The sequence below is a fragment of the Xenopus tropicalis genome, chromosome 2 (assembly GCF_000004195.4).
Source record: "Xenopus tropicalis strain Nigerian chromosome 2, UCB_Xtro_10.0, whole genome shotgun sequence".
Taxonomy (NCBI): Eukaryota; Metazoa; Chordata; class Amphibia; order Anura; family Pipidae; genus Xenopus; species Xenopus tropicalis.
In genome coordinates, this window is record NC_030678.2 from 81,498,854 (window position 1) to 81,519,290 (window position 20,437).

Sequence of the window (20,437 nt, forward strand, 5' to 3'; positions counted from 1 at the left end):
AATCCGCCACTAATTCATGCCTGGCGAATTATTTTGCCCATCACTAATAAAGAAAGATTATGACATATCTGCAGTCTATCTGCATAGTGAAAATTACAGTACAACAACTTTATAAAAAAATCTTACAAACATATCTGGCAGTTAGCAGTGGAAATGTTTTTTATGGACATATTTGCTGCTGCTGCTGCTGTTGGATGCAGTTGGTGTCAACTTATATTAGATAAATTGAAAAGGCAGGAATAGTTTTAAATGCTTCCAAATATTTGATTTTATTCTTTTCGGATTAGCCACTATATATGCCAATATATGCCTGAAAGATATGGAACACTTTATAACAGTCTGTTTTGTATTAAAGAAAGTTAGAAATCATGTCCAAATAGCTGATTCTGGTCTGCAATTTGAGGTCCAGTTTCAAGGGTACTTTAAAGGAACAGTAACATCAAAAAATGAATGTGTATAAAAATAATTAATATATTATGTACTGTTGGCCTGCACTGGTAAAAGTTGTGTGTTTGCTTCATAAACACTACTATAGTTATATAAATACCCTGCTGTGTAGCCATGGGGGCAGCCATTTAAATTGAAAAAAGGAGAAAAGGCACAGGTTACATAAGAAGATAACAGATAAACTGAGTAGAATACAATGAGAATCTATGCTACTTATCTGTTATCTGCTTAGTAACCTGTGCCTTTTCTCCTTTTTTCAATTTAAATGGCTGCCCCCATGGCTACACAGCAGGGTATTTATATAACTATAGTAGTGTTTATGAAGCAAACACACAACTTTTACCAGTGCAGGCCAACCGTACATAATATATTAATTATTTTTATACACATTCATTTTTTGGTGTTACTGTTCCTTTAAAGAACAAAAACAGGTTTGATCTTGAGTGCCATTTGGATATGGTGCTGTCTTTTTTGGGATTATATCATCTACCTGTTGTTGCTAGGGTTCTGGATAATCCTGTTTTAAACTGACTTGTTTGTACTTGAGGTAAGGAAACTAGATTGCAAGCAACATTGGAGTGATTTATGTGAATGATTTTATATTCTCCGCATAGTGCTGTTGAGAAATATATTGGTGCTATACAAATAGAATAAAAATAAAATTAAATAAAATAAATAAAAAGATGCTTGAAGTTTTTATGCTGACCTTTTGAAAGGCAAGGAACATGATTTGGTAAAAAGTGTTACAAAATTTACCTGTGGTGAAATAATTTTGCATTGCTGATTTGTGAACCTTCAGTAAGAGGCATAGCTAAAAGTTTCTGGGCCCCACAGTAAAACAGAAACTGCAGCGTTATGGGCAATGGAACAATGACCTATTATTCATATAAAGGGTAGTGTTAGTAATGGAATAACTAAAGCATTAACTATTTGTAGATGGAAGAAAATTGTGTAGATTCTGCAAGATATAAGTATAACTTTACTAAAGTATTACTTTATAAGTAATAAAAAAACATAATAATACAAGTTGTATAAAAGCTGTTCTGATCAGTGCCCCAAAAAAGGCTATTCCCTAAGTGCTGATGTCCTCAGTAATATAAATCTGCTAACACTCTCTTGATCCTGTGCCATCTGTTACATAAACACTAATGAGCTCATTTACTAACCATCAATTTTTTTTATTTAAAACTCGATTCAGATTTTTTTAGAAAAAGTTGCAGAGAAAAAACTATGCACGTTTTCCAAGATATTATGGGGCTGATTCGCAAAAGGTTATTATCACTTAACACATAGTTTAATGCGTTAAAAATTATCTTTAATTAAGTAACAGTTCATCAAGGTCATTTCTCATGCGTTACTAGTCATATTGCATGCGCAAAATCTCGAAAAATAACAATAAAATCGCTTCTTAAGTCAGACAAGTAGCCTTTTTGTGAATGAATCGTTAATTCTAAAAATATAGCAAGTGATACTGTTTTTAAAGCAAGCTAAAAATAACACTGGCTTTTACGGTCTTTTGTGAATCAGCCCCATGCGTCTAAACAACTAAAAATCTGAATTTGACGATTCACCAGAATAAACTTGCTGAATTCATGTAGAAGTCAGTGGCAAAGGTCCCTTTTTCTTGAAGGTCTTTCTTTGTCTCAAAACTTTAGAGATTTCACTGGGTTTTGTCCGAAAATCATGACTTTTTCAAATTGTCCTAGTCAAGTCAAGTTTTTTGCAACTTTTCTTGGAATGACTTTTCCTTACGACTTTTTTAGTAAATAGCAGACATTTGGGAAAATTAAATTTAATCTGGAAATTTAAATAAAAATGAGAAATTGGAGTTTTAGTAAATCTGCCCCATGCTGCTCTCCTTTCTCCAGCTCTTACACATACATTCAGTCATACTTGACCCCTCCTGTATATCAACTTCCCTTCTAAGCTATGAAATGTCTTGCCTTCTCTTGTATTACTCGCTTTCTTCATACCAGAAATCTACTGTACCCTATTCAACCTGGTTTTCAACCTGCACATTCACATTGATACTCTTAACCTTTACATTGTAATGCTAATTCTCTATTCCCTTGATTCACTATCTGTACTATACAAAGAAATCTTATTCTACAGTTCATCTTAATGTGGTGGTGCCTCAAGGTTCTGTGCTTGGCTCTCTGTTCTTGATAAAACTAATAACCAGTCCACTGGGAAGCCTCTTAGGCTAATGCCACATGAGAATCTGCTTCACTCTTCAAAAATCTGATTGTTGTGCCTACACCACTACACAATTACATTTTTGGGGGGATTTTTTTAGATTTAGTTCGAGATAGTGTTGATTTATGCAAGGAGAGATAGCTAAGAAGCTAGATCCGGGTGTGCAGGTGTGCTGCTGTGTCTGAATATACTGTATCTGGATATTATCTGCATGCAAATGATATTTAAAAGGGACCTGTCACTTGTCACTGACCTGTCATGTTCATTGAAAAAAATTTACTTTTCTTGATAAACTTTTTTACTTACTGTATAAATTTAAATTATGGTCCCTTCAGTGTTGAAAATTATATCAAGCAGGCAGTTGCTATTTTGTGGATACAAAATCTTGTGTATGTGTCAGAATGGGGTACCTAATGCCCCTGCCTATGCACAGGCTACACAATTAGAGACCCTGAGGAGCAAGAGTGAATATGAGGGGGTGTAGTGACATTTAGGAAGTGCTAAATAGAAAGTGAAAGCGCTAAAGTGAAACTGGCTTATTGTATAGTCTCAGAAATACAGAACAGAAACAATAAATATTTCTTTGTTAAAACAATAGACAAAAAGTAAAACACCACAAGACCTATTTATTGAGCTCATGTTGAAAAGGGGTGTATATTGTCTCTTTTAAAGGGCCTCAGTGCTTTTATTTCTCATTTTGTGCTATAGAATTGTTAAGCATTGAGTGCTATTACTATTGTTTTATTTAATTATGTTCTGTGGAGGTGTTACTGGTTCAGCTGCATGATGGACTGTTTTACAAATATATACTGAAATTGGGTCATTAGAGTCCCACTGGGTCCTCTAGACCTTTGAGCCCCCCAGCATTGTCTCAGATTGTACTTGTAATGTTATCCCTGGTCTGCAATGGCAAGAGTCCAGTCTCTGAAAACTGAATAGTTTATACAGTTGAGTGCAAAGTTAATGTCTAAAGAAGGGAAGCTTTCAGATTGATCTCTGAAGTACATGTTTTGTGTGTGGGTGTGTGTTATCTTTTTAAAATTCCCACTTGACATTCTACATAGTTCTACGTAGTTAAATTCATATGTCTACTCCTGTCTATTTGTATCTGCTAGAGCTAGACAATATTTCCTGCATTTGATTCATTGCAGAACATACAGGGGCTCTACCTCTGGTTTATAATGACATGGTTGCTGATTTGTCCTGATGATTTGTGGTGGAGTTCTTGTGGCTGAGGATGTTTCTGGATGATATTTCCACTGTTAACATTTATCTTTGGCAGATAGCCATTAAGACTGTGCCTCACAATTTATACTGTATGTGAAGAAAGAACATATCACGTAGTGACTGGTTATTATTTCTACAATTAATGCTGTCTATAGAGAGTAAATGGATATCATTAAAAATCCCAACAGGAATATTATCTTTGTATTTGAATTGCAGCCAAATGTCTTTATTTCTTGGCTATAAAACGTACATTAATGATCAGAATATTATAAGTGGATGTTCACATCCATGTGCTATCATGTAGACAAAAGAAACCATACAAAAGAATTGAAGCAGACAGTCTTCTGCTCTAACCAATATTTGTGAAATGTGTTTTTTGTCTGCAACAGGTGTGGGTTCTGTTATCTAGAAGCCTGTTATCCAGAAATATATTTTATAAATGCCATTGCCATTTCTCAAAGTGTATTATGTAAATAGACAGTTTTTAGATTTGTGGATGATTCTTTGTTCTTTTATAACAATGCCTTATTGAACATGTGCATGCATGGGCTCCTATTGGGAATAATAACAATGTATATATCCACATTTCAATATCTTATGAGCATGTGGTATATAATGGTATTTCAGATTCATGAAGATGCAGAAAAATGCAGGTCAACTATAGCCATGAGTCAAACAGGATATCTCAATCCCTATACCCATATGAACGCGTTTAATGAAATACTGTCATGGGAAAACATGTCTTTTCCAAAACCCATAAGTTAATAGAGCTTATCAAGTAGAATACTGCATTGAAATTCATTTTAAAAAAATGTACATGGGAAATTTCACATGGGGCTAGCCATATTCTTCATTTACCAGGGTGCCACAGCCATGTGACCTGTGCTCCGATAAACTTGAGTCACACTTTACTGCTGAGCTGCATGTTGGAGTGATATAACCCCGCTGATCAGCAGAACAATGGGAAGGTAGCAGCTCCCAGTAAATATCAGAATGGCACTCAATAGTAAGAAGTCCGGCTTGGGACTCCTCCAGTTACATGGGAGTAGGAGAAACAATAGGTTATCTGAATGCAGTTCTAATGTGTAGCTCTGGCTCTTTCTGAAAGCTCAGAATCAGGCACAATGCACTGAGATGGCTGCCTACACACCAATATTACAACAACAAAAAAATACATTTGTTGGTTCAAGAATAAAATTTTAAATTGTAGATATCTAGTATAAATAAATTTAAAGCAACTGGACTTGTTTGTTAATCATTAAAGACGTTTCACTACTCATCCGAGCAGCTTCTTCAGTTCAACTGACTGGTATGGGAAGTCCTCAGCACCACTGGGCTACATCAATGGCTGTACTTCTGTTGCCATAGATCAGAGATCCCCAACCAGTGGCACATGAGCGACATGTTGCTCACCAAGCCCTTGGATGTTGCTCTCAGTGCCCCCAAACCAGGTAGTTATTTTTGAATTCCTGACTTGGTGGCAAGTTTTGGTTGAATAAAAACAAGATTTACTACCAAATAAAGCCTCCTGTAAGCTAATAGTGTGCATAGAGGCTCCCTAATAGCCAATCTTAGCCCTTATTTGGCACCTCCATGAACTTTTTTGGTGCTTGTGTTGCTCTCCAAGTCTTTTTGCATTTAACTGTGGCCAGGGTCGCACTGGTACACCGGGAAAAAACCCAGTGGGCCGGCGGCCCAGACCCCACCGTCCCTGACACGTTAAACTTTTGCACGCTCAGGGGAGGACGTCAGGTGGGGGACCCTGCGGGGGGTTAGGGAGGCTCAGTGGGGGCTCCTGCGGGGGATGCGGGGGCTGTGGCCAGCGGGGGCACCTGGGGTGGCAGCCACGATGGACCCTGCACCCCCAGTCCGACCCTGACTGTGGCTCACAAGTAAGAAAGGTCGGGGACCCCTGGTCTAGTGTTTCAAAAAAAGCAGCTTGTTTCTGCAGTGGATGTTTTTTTATTTTACCTGACACTATTGAAATGTCATATAACAATAAGATTATATGGCATAAGGTGTCATCTGTAAATGGAACAAATCACAGGTTTGAATATGCAGACAATACTGATTATATTAAGTCTGCAAGCAATTCAGTGAATGAAAATGATTCTATGGAGCAAGCTTTCCCTCACAGCCATGGTGTTAGCACTGCCCAAATCCTTCACTCTTAATCCTCCTGTCTACATTTGGGTCTCTATGACAATAATAAATAAAATGGATTTCCTGTTTTTTAAAACTATTATGGCTTTTAAACTAAAATCCTTAAATCCTGATTGCTTAAATTTGAAAATAAATGTCATGAAAAAAACCTTTAGCTGTGGCAAGGCTTCCTAAGCAATGTAACCAGAAAGAGGTGTAGAATGTATGTGTATTTTTAATGATTTTTTAAATGCATGCAGTGAGTGAAATATTGTATTTGGAAAAATTGTGTGTTAACTGTAAGCAGCCAAGGCTGGCAATTGCTTAAATACCAGCAATAGGAGGAGGCTCAATATGTACTTCTACAAATGTCTTTTTGAAAATATATTAAGAACAAAATTATGAAAGTGAGCCAGAAAAACAACATGATTGCCTATCTCAAGCTGAATTTGTGGTATATTTAATCAAAAGACCTGGTATGACCTTTTTCTTTTTAGAAATATAGACATTCTGTTCAAGGTGCTAAAGCTGAATGTAGTTCTTTCTTTATAATCTATGCAACTATGGGATACAGTCACTTCTTTTCTGCACTATCAAGTTCATTAAAATTATAGCTGTAAAATACAGAAAATCTATGAGTAACTGGCAAACAGTACTTATTAACGTCATTTGGTATAATCAGTCACTTCAAATAATTAAAAGTTGTGCATTATAAAACATATATACATAATATGATGATATCAGAAGTTACGTTGGCATTGCATGAGCTGCATAAAGGGTTCTGCGTGCTGCCATATGGTCGTGGAACATCTCCGTCACTGCTAATATCACTACATTTTGTAATAGGAGGTACATTATTGCCCTTGGGTTCAGTGTGTCATCACATCTGAAGGAGCTGCTTTTCTCATACATTAATAATGTGTCATTTCAAATAGTTTCCCAGAATAAATCAGAAGACTCTGGGGTACAGGTGGCCTGTGGCCTAAGCCAACACAGCAGCTGTTTAGTGTGGAAGCACCACATGTGCAAAAACTTGTGACTCATTTAGAAATTACATTTTTAAGATATTTTGGCACACTTTAGGGTTCATTTACCAAATGTAGGTGCAAGTGTTATGCACGTTAATGGAGAGCAAATTGCATTCATCGATTTGCATTACAATTAGAATTTGCCCTTAGTGCTGGTGCAGATCAGCTGAACTCTACACCTTTGTGCCAGTTGCGCCTTAAACTGTTTCTGCCTTCAAGGGAGCCCTGTGCTTAATGCCCCCTCTATACAGATGTTAATAAATGGGTTAGGAGTACTTTGTGTCCCTGGCATTTTTTTTCTTTGCCCTTTGCACCTGTTAATGATCAACTCTTCTTATAGAATTATATTTGCTTGATAGGGACTTTTGACAAAGTGCTCTCTCAAATTAGCCCCGGAAGAGGATTATGGATGCCGATGCATGCAATCCTGAATGGAGGGGGGTGAAGAATGGGGGTGGCCTCTGGGCACAGAAATTCTGTTCTCTCTTGTGCCTATGTTACTATATGAACCCCCACTGTCACATAGTTCAAGAGTTATGTATAATATAGGACAAGCTCCATTACTGTTAACCCCCAGGTCAGAGTGTCCCTTTATTGTGCACTTAAGTCCTCTGATCTTAAGACTGAAGCCTGTCCAGTTTCTAGCCAAGTTTTTATGTTATAGATGCAGGGTTGCTGTTGCTATACTTTTGACAGTATGTAAAGTACATGTAACATGAGTATGAGAAACATGCAAAACCCTTCAATAAATTAATTAAGGAACATTGGTCTTTCTCTGCTGAAACAATTTACTTGTAATGCAGAATTCAGTGGTAGGTTAAAGGTTACAAAGCCACACGGTTCATTCGGCTGTACTAGTTATAAAAAGCGTATTGTAAGAACATAAACGCAGGCCTCGTTTTAATTTAAGCAGGAGGCCCATAGTGGTAAAATTATTTCACATCAATATTTCTCTGAAACCGGAGATCGCCAAAGAATTCGAAAAGAAGAAACAACGGGAAGCAGGGGAGAGAGAAAGTATTAGGCAATATCTAAAAAAGAAAAATATTATTTCACTGTCTAAGATAGTCTGCAACTCTAAATGTTAGCAACTTGTTTAACAAGCACATGACAGCAGACAAATTGATTGAAGTTAAACATCTGTCAAACTTAATCATGGGCATAAATATACAAATGCATATGAAGGGCAAAAGGATAATTGTATGCAGTTTTTAATTTGGTTAACCATTCTGCTTCCAAAAAAGTTATTGTACTGGTGCCTTATGGAGTGTGCAGTAAAGTGGTTTGTGATAAGGCGAGGATCATTCCTGTTTCCCTGCCCTAAAGCAATGGTACTAGTGGGATTAGTCTGTTTATGTCCTTTGTTTGAGGAGAGAAATATTCCCCATATGTTCAATTAAAAAGCTACATTGTTTTAAAAATATAAATATAAAAGGAATAGTGGGTGATTTTTTTATTTTTCTAATCTCACATCTTGATAAATCTAGTTGTAATCACCAAGGGGTTCAAGGACTATTTAAAGTTTGCAGGTCACAGAATCTATTTTTTTATAATGTACATCTTTCAATAAGCTGTGAAACAAGTGACTTTTGTAATATACAGTACTGCTAATATGTAACAACTTCAATTATACAGCGAACCCATAAATTTATAGCTGTCTGATTGGCTGGTGCTTGCTCTGTAGTTCTATATAAATATCAAATAAAAATTGTTGAGTGTTGTTATAAGGCTGGTTACTATTATTAAATTGTTAACAATATAATTATAAAAGATGTTAACAACTGATCTATCTATATATAATAAATAATCTACAGAATCCTGATGATGACCTTGTCCTAGGTCACACTAGAAGGCAGATTTATCAAAATGTGAGTTTAGAGCTTAATACATAAAACTCAACCATGTTCTATTAATTCTTTCATTCCTATGGGATTTTTAGAAGCGCATTTATCAAATGGTGAACTGTAACTTTCACCGACTGATAAATACACTTCTAAAAATCCCATAGGAATGAATAGAACATGAGCAGGTTTTTATGTATTAAGTTCTAAACTCAAATTTTGAAAAATCTGCCCCTTAAAGTAGTACCTCCTGTGGATAAAAGCTGTTAGTGTTAAACAGGGATAGAGTAGTACAGGTATAGGATCCCTTATCTAGAAACCCGTTATCCAGAAGCCCCCGAATTACAGAAAGGCCATCTCCCATAGACTCCATTATAAGCCAATAATTCTATTTTTTAAAAATGATTTCCTTTTTCTCTGTAATAATAAAACAGAACCTTGTACTTGATCCCAACTAAGATATAATTAATCCTTTTTGGAGGCAAAACAATCCTATTGGGTTTAAATTATTTTTTAATTATTTTTTAGTAGACAAGGTATGGCGATCCAAATTAGGGAAAGATCCCTTATCCGGAAAGCCCCAGGTCCCAAGCATTCTGGATAACAGGTCCTATACCTGTACCTCCTTTGGATAAAAGCTGTTAGTGTTGAACAGGGATAGAGTAGTACCTTCTTTGGAAAAAAGCTGTTAATGTGGAACAGGGATTAATAGGTATCTGGGCAGCAAAGTGGTTTAGTTATTAGAACTGGCTGAGGTTCTGCATGTTCTCCCGGTGTCTGTGTGGATTTATTCCCACACTCCAAAACATAGAGGGAGGTTAATTGGCTTCTGATCAAATTGCCCACAGAGTATGTTTTGTGAATGTGATAGGGACCTTAGACTGTAAATTCCACTAAGGGCAAGGTTTGGTTTCTCTGCCAATCAGGTGTGAGGTTTCCCCAGGCAGTGGTTGTGCTGCAGGCCTCAGTAAGCTGTTTCCTGTTATAAAAAGTTATTCCAGAAGATTCTACTTGGTACTTTTTTCTCCCCAACTGCTTAGAGTTGTGGGCAGTAACACACATGTAGATCTCCTGAAGCTAAGATCATATTGTCAAGGTGTGATGTAAATGATGAACAATGACTGTAAAGTGCTGCATAAACATGCTGGTACTATATATATAAATAAGATCAATAAAATCAGTGTTACTGTAGTTTTTTTTAGAAAGAGAACAGACTGAAGCTGTATGTCTCTAGCCTAAATAACATAATTATTAGGGAAATGGTGCTTTTAAAAAGAGTTTGGGTCAGTGCAATTTTTAAAGAAACAGAGCGCCAGCCCAAGCTACAAGGTAAAAAGTCATTGGGTGTGCCTAACAATTTAAACATTTACTTGTCAATTAAATCCTTTTATCATAAGACACATTCGCTATTTTTCACCTTAAACAATACATTTTATGCCCCTTTGCCTTTGATAATAAAAATAGATTGAGACCTTAATGTAAAGACTAATTTAATAGTCATTACCTTTCATTTGTTTGCAATAAGAAATAGGTGCTCATAAATATATGAAATCTATTTAACGAGAAATCAAGATCCCTGGAAACCATTTTTAGACTCGGAATCTACAAACAAGGCAAATTGCATAAATTAAATGTTCATTAATTACTGCTTGGTTGTTAAGATATCATCTGGCAAGCACAAGTTCAGTGAGAATGAATGTAAACAGTCAGTGCCTCTAATATGCCCTACTTCAGTTGGTATGTTTCTTGGAACTCTTTATGCATTTTGTACCACACGCAACGCAACATATGTTTGTAGCAGGATTTAGCAGAAGTCCTTGTACAGGTACTTCTCTGACTAAAATTTAGAGATTGTGAATGGTGTGTTTTATTTGTTTTTATATTCTGCATTTTTAAGGCAATAAGGTGTTTGCTTTGCATTACATGCTTTTTCATGTTGATGTAATAGATGTATTTTAATCAATTGTCCTCCTTGGGTTAAATTAGGAAGCTCAGAACAGAATCTGTAATTTTTCTGCTCATAGTTTCCAGTGATATGGTGGTCAGCTGTACTGACAACTATACCCTTATGTGTTAACTGTTCCCTGTTCTTTTGCTTTGCTTACAGCAAAATATCCCTCTAATTATTATATTAAATTTTAATCCTACTGTTTATTTATGTAACCCTTCTTTGGTCATTTGTTGTACAACTCAGTTGTACAAGTTTTTGTAATATTATTGTAAAGCATTTCTGAACTTGTGATGCTATAGATAAAGATAAATTGCAATGATAATAGTGATAATAATAACAATTGCTTGTTATCATTTGATATTCATTTATATATATATATATGTATATATATATATATAATATTACCTCGTAAGGTCTGCACTCCCATAAACAGTCCACATTCCCATTTCACAAACGGGTGCTGCACTTTTGTTGTATGCTATATCCATTCCCAATCATTGTGCGCACTCCAGTATCCTTCAACCAGGTTTATTAAACATTAAGTAATTTGTTATTAAACCAGATTGAAGGATACTGGAGTACGCACAATCATTGGGAATGTATATATATATATATATATATATGTCAATGGCTGCCTTCTACTTTTCGTTAGTCAGTGCCATTAATCAGGTTATGTTCACCAAATCATATAAAATGGAGGTCTACTGTACACACATGCAAAATATCATATAGCTGTGGTCAGGCTAATAGCAGGCTTGGTTCAACAGCCCTTTTTGAAGGCCCAGAGTGTTTGCAACCCAAAACGTCTATGCACTTCCTATGTGTTTTCTATATTAAGTTAACCCTTGGGTTGCTGACTATTGGCTTAGCTAAAAGTTAGCAATATTGCAAATATCTCAGAAACTGTTAAGAAAAATTATATAAATTGAGAAACCCTCTGAGTAAAGTCTCAGCAATTTATTTCTTGGGGTGTAGACCCCCTGTAATCTGAACATCAAGGAATAAAATATTTCCCCCCCCCCCCAGCAGCTGCTAGAGTGATTTAATTGCTACACTTCTCCTTAAAAAGGCAATCAAATTTCCTACCAAATTGTTAACCTACAGCAATAAAAAAATACTAGTATACATGTATCTCTTAATAGTTCAGTTAAATAAATACCATGCAGAGAAAATCAATGAAGGTATGACCACAGAAGGTTAATGTCTCTCTGGAATTATCACAGGATTTTGTTTCTATTCTGAGGTTTGCTTCTTTGCCAATCAGGTGTGAGGTTTGCCCAGGCGGTGGTTGTGCTGCAGGCCATAGGTACTCAGCAAGCTGTTTCCTGTTATAAAATGCCATTCCAGAAGATCCCTTTTGGTCTTTTTCCTCCCTAGCTCTTTTGCTGCTTATAATTGTGGGTAGTACAACATATGGAGGTCTCTGCAAGATTGTCTTGCAGCAGAGAGTATACAGTGGTTCTGTGCCATAGGCCCAGTTTTTTTGTAGACATGACTGTATATAATTATCCAAAGATTTAAATGTAATATTCTATACTTTTGTGTTTTTGTTTAATTTGTAAAAAACATTATTGTCACACAAATGATGCTCTGGGGGGGGGGGGGTGGGGGGCCCTCCTATCTGCCTCTTGGGATGATGTCTGCAAACAGAATTACTTTCTGCCATAACATAAACCTCGAATGTAGACAGATATCTTAAGTTCCATGCAGGATGTTGCCATTTGCAAGGAGATTTAAATGAACAGATAATTATCAAATGAGGTTTATGGTGATAAAAGCAAATTATGAACTAAATGGAATCAATACTAACCTCAAGGTCATTTATGATCAAATTGAAAAATAAAAGGAACAGGGACAAACCCCTGGTTACTCCATAAACAACACTGGTTCACCTGGTAAACATTCTATTTATCACCTCTCTTTGTAATCTATCTTAATCCTCCCTTAGTAATTTAGTTCTTTATTCCTCAAGTTAATCAGTAGCCTTCTGTGTGGCACTACATGAAATGCTTAAGCAAGATCTAAGTACAGTAAATTACATCCCAAGGTCTAGGTTTGTCCTCACCATTTGTCTGGCAGGATCTATTGCACACGAAACCATCTTGGCTTATACACGGCACAGTTTATTCCAATATATTATCCCTTAATATCCCCCAAAAGCTTTCCTACCACAGACAAATTTTAATCTTGCTCATCTTAGAATCTTGCAAAATACAGGACAACCACTGGATACAGTCTTAACCACTGGACCATTATTGCAAATGCATTATATGCAAGGAAAAGGGTGTAACCTCTTCCTGAGTTGTGTGCTACAGTTTCACAAGGCAGTAGGCCAGCTATGTAGTCATTACTTTTGCCCATCTATCTGTTTCGGGCTTATTGCCAACAACGGAGGGGTTAATAGAGAGCTGGGAATGTAACCACAGGATGAAAAACACATCTGCAAGAGCAGAGCCGCAGACAAACCACATGGAGGTCTGAACAGCCACAAAAATGCTATGGGCCCCATCTTATACGGTATTTCTTCTTAACCACCAAGGATTTCTTTGGGAGGTGGCTTAGGAGCGCCAGCAGACCTGAACTCCAGAGACCAAGCCAAGATGTATGGGTTGTTAAAACATTAGTCTGGGGCCGGGCATTCACTGTAAGAACTTTGTAGCCATCGTAATGGGGATGGGGGTGGTGTAGCAACTTTCCATAGATTTTCTGTTCATGTTGAACGTGGTACAATGAATATCTTCAACTGCTGGAGGAATTATCAAAATCACAACATTCCTTTTTGACCCAAAATTTAGATTACAGTTAAGGGGGACACTATTACAGTGCACTAACAACAGTATGGCCAGCTCTCCAAGAGGATTTACTCTTAGCATGTATGTTATCTTTATCTGGCAAAATAGCACTTATGCTGAAAATGAGAATGCTTAATCTTAATTTTAGCGATACAAAATTGGACAATATGGTTTTAGGACAGGAAGGAATTACATTTTGTGACATGACCATCAAGAAATGTTCTTATCCATGCAAGCCGATATAACAATGTTTTTTCCTAGCACTGCTCTGCATTATACAACATGACACATATGTTTCAAATACTAGGCCTGTTTTTATGACAGGGCCCTTTTAACATACAGTACCATGTTACAATTTGCAGGGGTTATTATGAAAGCAATTTTTAAGGCAGACTTTCCAATTTAACAATGATAATTTCTTATTCTTGTTTCAAAATAACATTTTTTTTAATGCCAAACAACTCTATCCTGCAATCCTTTTCACCTGCTCTTTGGCTTGGAATGATACCTCTTCCTATATTCCACATGTGCATCTACACTGTCTTGCAAATCCTCAGAATATTTTCCATTGTTTTCAGCGGAACAGATTTCTCTGTACTCTGTAGATGAATTACTCCAGGAATTGTGAAAGGGTTTGCAAGACTGTCTCTAAATAAAGAACGATGATTCACAGATTACATAGGGAGGGTTCATGCAGCCAAAAGATTTCCTCAGCGCTTTTCCTTTTATTTTTTTTATCTTCCTGCTGCCAGAACAAGTACTGTGTTTCTATGTATATACACACAACAGTTTAAAATGCAAATGCATTTTTTTATTCAATTTATGTTATGAAAAATATGACTTTTACTACAATTTCTCATAGGGCCCCTACATTTCAAAGAGCTCCAGGCTCTCTGAAATCTTCAGTCACTCTTTCCTAGCTTAACTACACAGATTTCCAAAGCCCTAGTAGAGCGCTTAACTGGATCCAAGTACATAGGGGATACAAAGAAATGTGTTTTTACTACAGAAGAGTAACCCATGGTAACCAGCCAGATCTTTCATTAGTCTTACCATAATTGACAAATTAGAATTAATGAAGCTTTTGTTTCTATTGGAATAATATAGTTCAGTTTTTGTGAATTCTACCCCTCTCCCAAACTTCCTTATTGTCTTGGCAATAAAAGTTTGTCCCCCAGGAGTCAGCAAAAGGGCAGAACCAAAACAGGGTGAAAATCACACACACTTTTGGTGATGCTGTCACAATACAGGGCATAGTACAAGCTAATTTGCCCAATGTTTTCCTGTCTAATTTTTTAGACCTACTAAGCTCAGACTGTGGTTAGAGCAGGGGCATAACTAGACATCACTGGGCTAAATAGAAGACATTTTTCAGATCATTGTTACTGCATACCTTTAGGACTCCATTATACCCCTACACTCTTGGGCCCCCAGCAGTAACACAGTCTACCCCCCCATTGTTATACCCCTGGCTTACAGATCGGAGCAGTATATGCTTAAGCTGTAATGTCTCATTCAATACTGGACAGATGGCAACCCAAGCCAGCTTTTATTTATATTTCATTAAATCTATGAACAATTGCAAAGTATGCAATATATACTTTACACTGGGACTCCCTTAACACTAAGATTTATAAGTTTAAATGTATATAACTTTTGTAAGCTGTGGGAACCAAAATACATAACTGGAAGTATAGACTGCAAGGAAATCACTTATTCACCCTGACATGCAACGAGTAGCTTGTGTTGGGGGAAAATGGGAATCTTTAACATCTGTAAATATAATAAACATGCATTTTCAAATTTTAGTGATTTTTAAATGCTAGTATCAAATAAATGGGATATGTGAGAGCTTTTCCAGGCAAAATAAACAGAAGTGGATGAAATTATAATTTCAAGTAGATATAAATGCTCATTTACAACTGTGCCTCATTATTACATTGCTGGATCCACTAGTCTTAGAAACAACAGTTGTCTGCACGTAAAGCCTCATTAGTGGTTAGCATTAGCCATCTGTATATACAACCACTTTTTTTTTTCTTTTGTTTTTACAAGTGAGGCACCTCACCGCACCAATTTGTGCACCTTTGAAAAGTGTCAGTTTGAAACAGCCTTAGGAATGATCATTCTTACCTCAACTACCACAATCTGGATATTACTTTGTAACATAGTGCTGTTATGACCCCACAAAGAAGGGAAGTTCTTCTTTAGTAAGATAGTCCAAAAAATGAAGTGTTACTCCAAATACGGCTATACTTTTTCTTATTTGCTTTATCATTTTTTTTGTTTTACTGTAAAGCATGTCAGTAGGGCCTTTTAGTTTCCTTTTTTTACCCTCAATACTTAAGGGGTATATTTATCATCATGTGTAAAAAGTGGAGTGAAGCATTACCTTATTTCAACAGTTAGAAAATCAAAGAAACGCATCTGGCTAGATTATAAATAATGACATAAAAAACTGATGATTTAAAGGCATTAAAGAGACTCCACAAAATCCAGCCAGTTGCATTTAAAAGTGCTACTTTACTAAGCATTAGCACACACCTCTCAGCATCACTCAAGCTAACTTACAAGTACATAATCCAAACCTTGTTTTTTGTTACTGACTTATGTGGTGTATTGCTTTAAGTCAAGGTGATGGGAGTCAGAGTACTTCTATTCTACTGCCTGAAAATGAACTAACAATAGTCTTTTATACAATCAAGTAGCTGAGTGAGACAGCCATAGTTAGGTTCAACAAATAGACCTTGGATAGAACAAATAGATCTTGGCATTTTTGAAAACTAACCAAACTACATGGCTTTCTATGTAAAAATGTGTCAGTCATTTAGAATTCAATACAGGTGGCAATTCTCATACATTCCCTACTTTCAACATAAGTATATTCATGTATATTCAGTTAAAAAAAGCTGTCTGTCATACTCTGAATATTCAGTTCTTCATTCTACATTGTTTGCAGCTTGGACCCGCTCACTGTTCAGATAGATAGTGTTTAAGGCTTAGGATAAATTAAATGCTCTGTTTTCTTTAACCTTGGCAAAACTACACCAGATGTTTGATAAGTATCAACGTTTATACGCATAAAAAAAGCATGGTAGCATCTAATAAACAAATAGCTTATCTATAAGATGGTATTTTATCTAGTAAAAATGTTTTGTTGAGTGACTAAAATAATAGACGTTTTATCATTTGTTTAGAACTTTCCTCTGTGTTGCATATATACTTATATATAATGGAAGAGATGAATGAAATAGAAAAGCTTAGTGAAATAGAAAGCTATGGTAACATGGCCATCAATTTTCATCAGTTGGGCTACAAACATACAAAATGTTAGAAAGAGTACTGGTTGTGCTGTTCTGTAAAACATACAGAAAGTATAACATACACATAAATAACCAAAAGCAGGCATAGATAACCTACAGTAATTGCAGGACACCAGATTTCAGCATCCCTAGAAGTAATGGACCAAAGGTTGTCTATTTCTAGCTCAGACCAAGCCACAGGGTATTGGGGTTTGTCCTAGACCAAGTATACCTTTAATGTTAGGTATGTACTTTTTTGATCTCTCAGCATGCAAAACATCTGTTGCTGTACGTCACCATCCCTTCCAGAAAAGCTTAACTTATTTCTGGATATTTGCATCAGATTGATTAATGAACTCATGCACTCATGCATTTTTTTCTCAAAAGACAAAACAATAAATGAAAAAAAAAATCCCTGACTATAGGAGATGGTAAGATGAAAGGGAAAAGAGACATGGTTTTAATGCTCTTTAAATATGCTGTGGTTTGGCATGATCCTATGCATTTGTGGTATAAAAGCATCTTTCAGCCTATACATATTGCAGGTGAAAGCCCTGGCTGGGACACTTATATGTTGTTATGGATGTTGGAAATCAGGAGCTTTAGAATCATCAAAGGTTCAAATGATGGCTAAAGACATACAGAGGAATAAAGTATGCAGACAGCCTGCAGATATGAACTTTGGTGCAGACAGAGAGGAAGCTGAGCAAAAATATCTGAGATATTTGAGATTTGACTGTTGTGAGAGTTCTTGAGTTCAATCCTTCCTCCCTTGTGGTCCAACAATTGTCAGATTCCCTTAGTTTGTGCTAAAGTCATGCTACTCTAGTTTAAAGAAAGCAAACACAATAAATTTGCATTCACCTCCTCAGTTCACCATAACTGGCATTTGGCCTGGACCCACTGCATTAATGACCAGCTCAGCAGTTTGGTAATCACCTACTTATGTCAAATAGGATAAGTGGCTACTTCTATTAATGGCTACAACTTTTAGTTAGATAGAAAAAGACCTCATTAGGGGTAGTTTATAACCACAAATGCACACACAAATTTCCCTGAAATTGTTGTTATTGCATCAAGAGGTGATTCAGTCACTCCCATATAACTGCAGTAGGCTCTACTTGGTCCATCGCAGTGCACCTATTGCTGTACCTCTGAAAATAGTGGTAGCTCCAGGGTTTAAACAATGGCCACTTGCACGTAAAGACTACTTGCCACATAGAAAACAAAGAAGCCAACTACTAGTAGCAGCTGTTCTGAATCCTACTGTGCGATATAGCACACTGTAACTTTATTATTTTAACAACAACTGCAAACAAACTGATTGTGCCTTAGGGCTCTGGCACACGGGGAGATTAGTCGCCCGCGAAAAAATCTCCCTGTTCGCGGGCGACTAATCTCCCCGAGTTGCCATCAGTTGCCATCCCACCGGCGACAATGTAAGTCGCCGGTGGGATGGCACATGCGGCGGTGCGATTTCGGCAAATCGCCGAAAATGCCTCGCGAGGCAACTTCGGCGATATGTCGAAATCGCCTGCGCAGCGTGTGCCATCCCACCGGCGACTTACATTGTTGCCGGTGGGATGGCAATTCGGGGAGATTAGTCGCCCGCGAACAGGGAGATTTGTCGCGGGCGACTAATCTCCCCGTGTGCCAGAGCCCTTAGGTCTGCAGTAGATTCTGACTTGAGATACGTCAATTTATACAACACAGTTTATCCCTTTGTGTTGCTAGATTAATCAACATGAGTGATTAGCTCCATTCAGAAAAGAGGTTGTTATCTTCTATGGGGCCCACTTCATAGACCCATGGGAAACATGTCAGTTTTCTTTGCAAGGCACAGGCAAAAATAATGCTACAGGACCTTTTAATTACACCCATGGGATTTTTTTCCCCAAGTCAAATGCAGCACTTGTAGTTTTATATAATGTAACAGAAGTTCAATCAAAGTATGAATATGTTAACACCTTTGGTCTATATGTTACCACATATTCTTTCAAGTAAAACCATGTTGTATTTTGGCATTAGTGTTGCTTTAAAATCATCTATTTCCAGGCGGCTCCTGTTCCAAGGCTAGAAGAAAATCTTGTTTATTCCTTCTTAATAGGCGCCTCCTGTTTCAGATTTGCAGTGTGTTTAGATATAGACCTCTCCGCCTGCCAAGATTCCTAGGCTGATATATCCTTCGAAATGTAGACCATTTTCTCAACCAAATTCAAAGAAAACAAACGGCAGGCCAAGGACTGATATAAAATAGTTTGGAAATGAGAAAAAGCTGCCTCAGAACCCAGTTTACATTCAAATATGTTTCAAAGGGAGAACTTTTCTGTCTGCTGTGCTTCTGGGCGATGGCAAAATAACAAGGAGAGGCTGCTCTACTGGTGGGTGTGTGATCATAGGAGTGGGCAGCATTATAAATACAGTAACAAAATGTACACACATGGTCATATAAGAAAAATTTCCCGAGGGGAACAGATATCAAAGCAGAGTTTTATTTTGTGAGCCTAAAGACACAGCTTTGGAACAGCCAATGTGGTCTGCTTTGATGCAAGAATAACTTTTGGTGGTCCCCTTCCAGTTGCTGCTAGACTGCCACTCCCAAAATACCCAACATACCCACCAACATGAGAGTTGTTGGAGAAAGCATGGTGGTAGTTATAGTCCTGTAATAGCTGGAATGTTGAAGGTTGTAATCCAAACATAGAGGTTTGTTCCATTTTATTATGGAGTAAAAACCCCAGATGATACTCTGAAGTTTTTCTGGGGTAGAAAAAAGCTTATTATTACTAGAATATAAAAAGGTAAAGGTAACTCCTAATGATATGTTTCAAAAACATGCTGAGAATGAAAGTACAGGTATTCTGTATACAATTAAGGTACAAATGTAAACTTTTCATAAAATCAGGTATAGAGTAAAATATTTATTGCAAGTAAATGAATACAATAATATGATATGATAATATATTTAGGTGATAGCACCAGTTCATATGTTTAACTAAGGAGAGCAGACAAGAAATTAGACCATAACTCCAAAAATCTAAAATGTAATGTTAGAATAGGGAACATATCAACGAATGAATGAAAATGGTAAGATAACATAAAGTATTAGGGAGAAATACAAACAGAACATAGTCATAGCATGGTGAATAAGAACTTGCAATACAGTATAGTTATGGGGAGCATGGAGAATAATAAATTGTCCAGTGTTGATAAAGGGAAGACAAGAAGAATGAGAAAAAGAAATCTAATGATGAAATAGATAGTTAGGGGGCTTGTGAAGTAATAGACAGAGGGATAAGGGGTATAGAAGAATGAAAGCAAGAATGACACAGAAAAGCGTGGAAATAGTTAAGTAAAATGAGCAGATGGGTCAAATCATGTAGCAAACTTTCACACAGTCTTTCCACTTAGTTCACATACTAGTCATATCTGCTACAGTATAGTCCTACCTGATCTTGTCAATAAGTAAGATGCTGCCCAGTTTTCTATCCAGGCTGGGGGAAACTCTGTA

General features: G+C 36.8%; 1 protein-coding gene across 1 annotated transcript in view; it reads right to left on the reverse strand.

Annotated features, from left to right (window-relative positions):
- Positions 1-20,437, reverse strand: part of col8a2 (collagen, type VIII, alpha 2) — a 61,708-nt gene that overhangs the window by 11,359 nt on the left and 29,912 nt on the right. Inside the window, exon 2 of the mRNA XM_002936225.5 lies at positions 20,376-20,432. The gene's annotated coding sequence lies outside the window, so the exon portion shown is untranslated. The remainder of the gene's footprint in view (positions 1-20,375; positions 20,433-20,437) is intronic.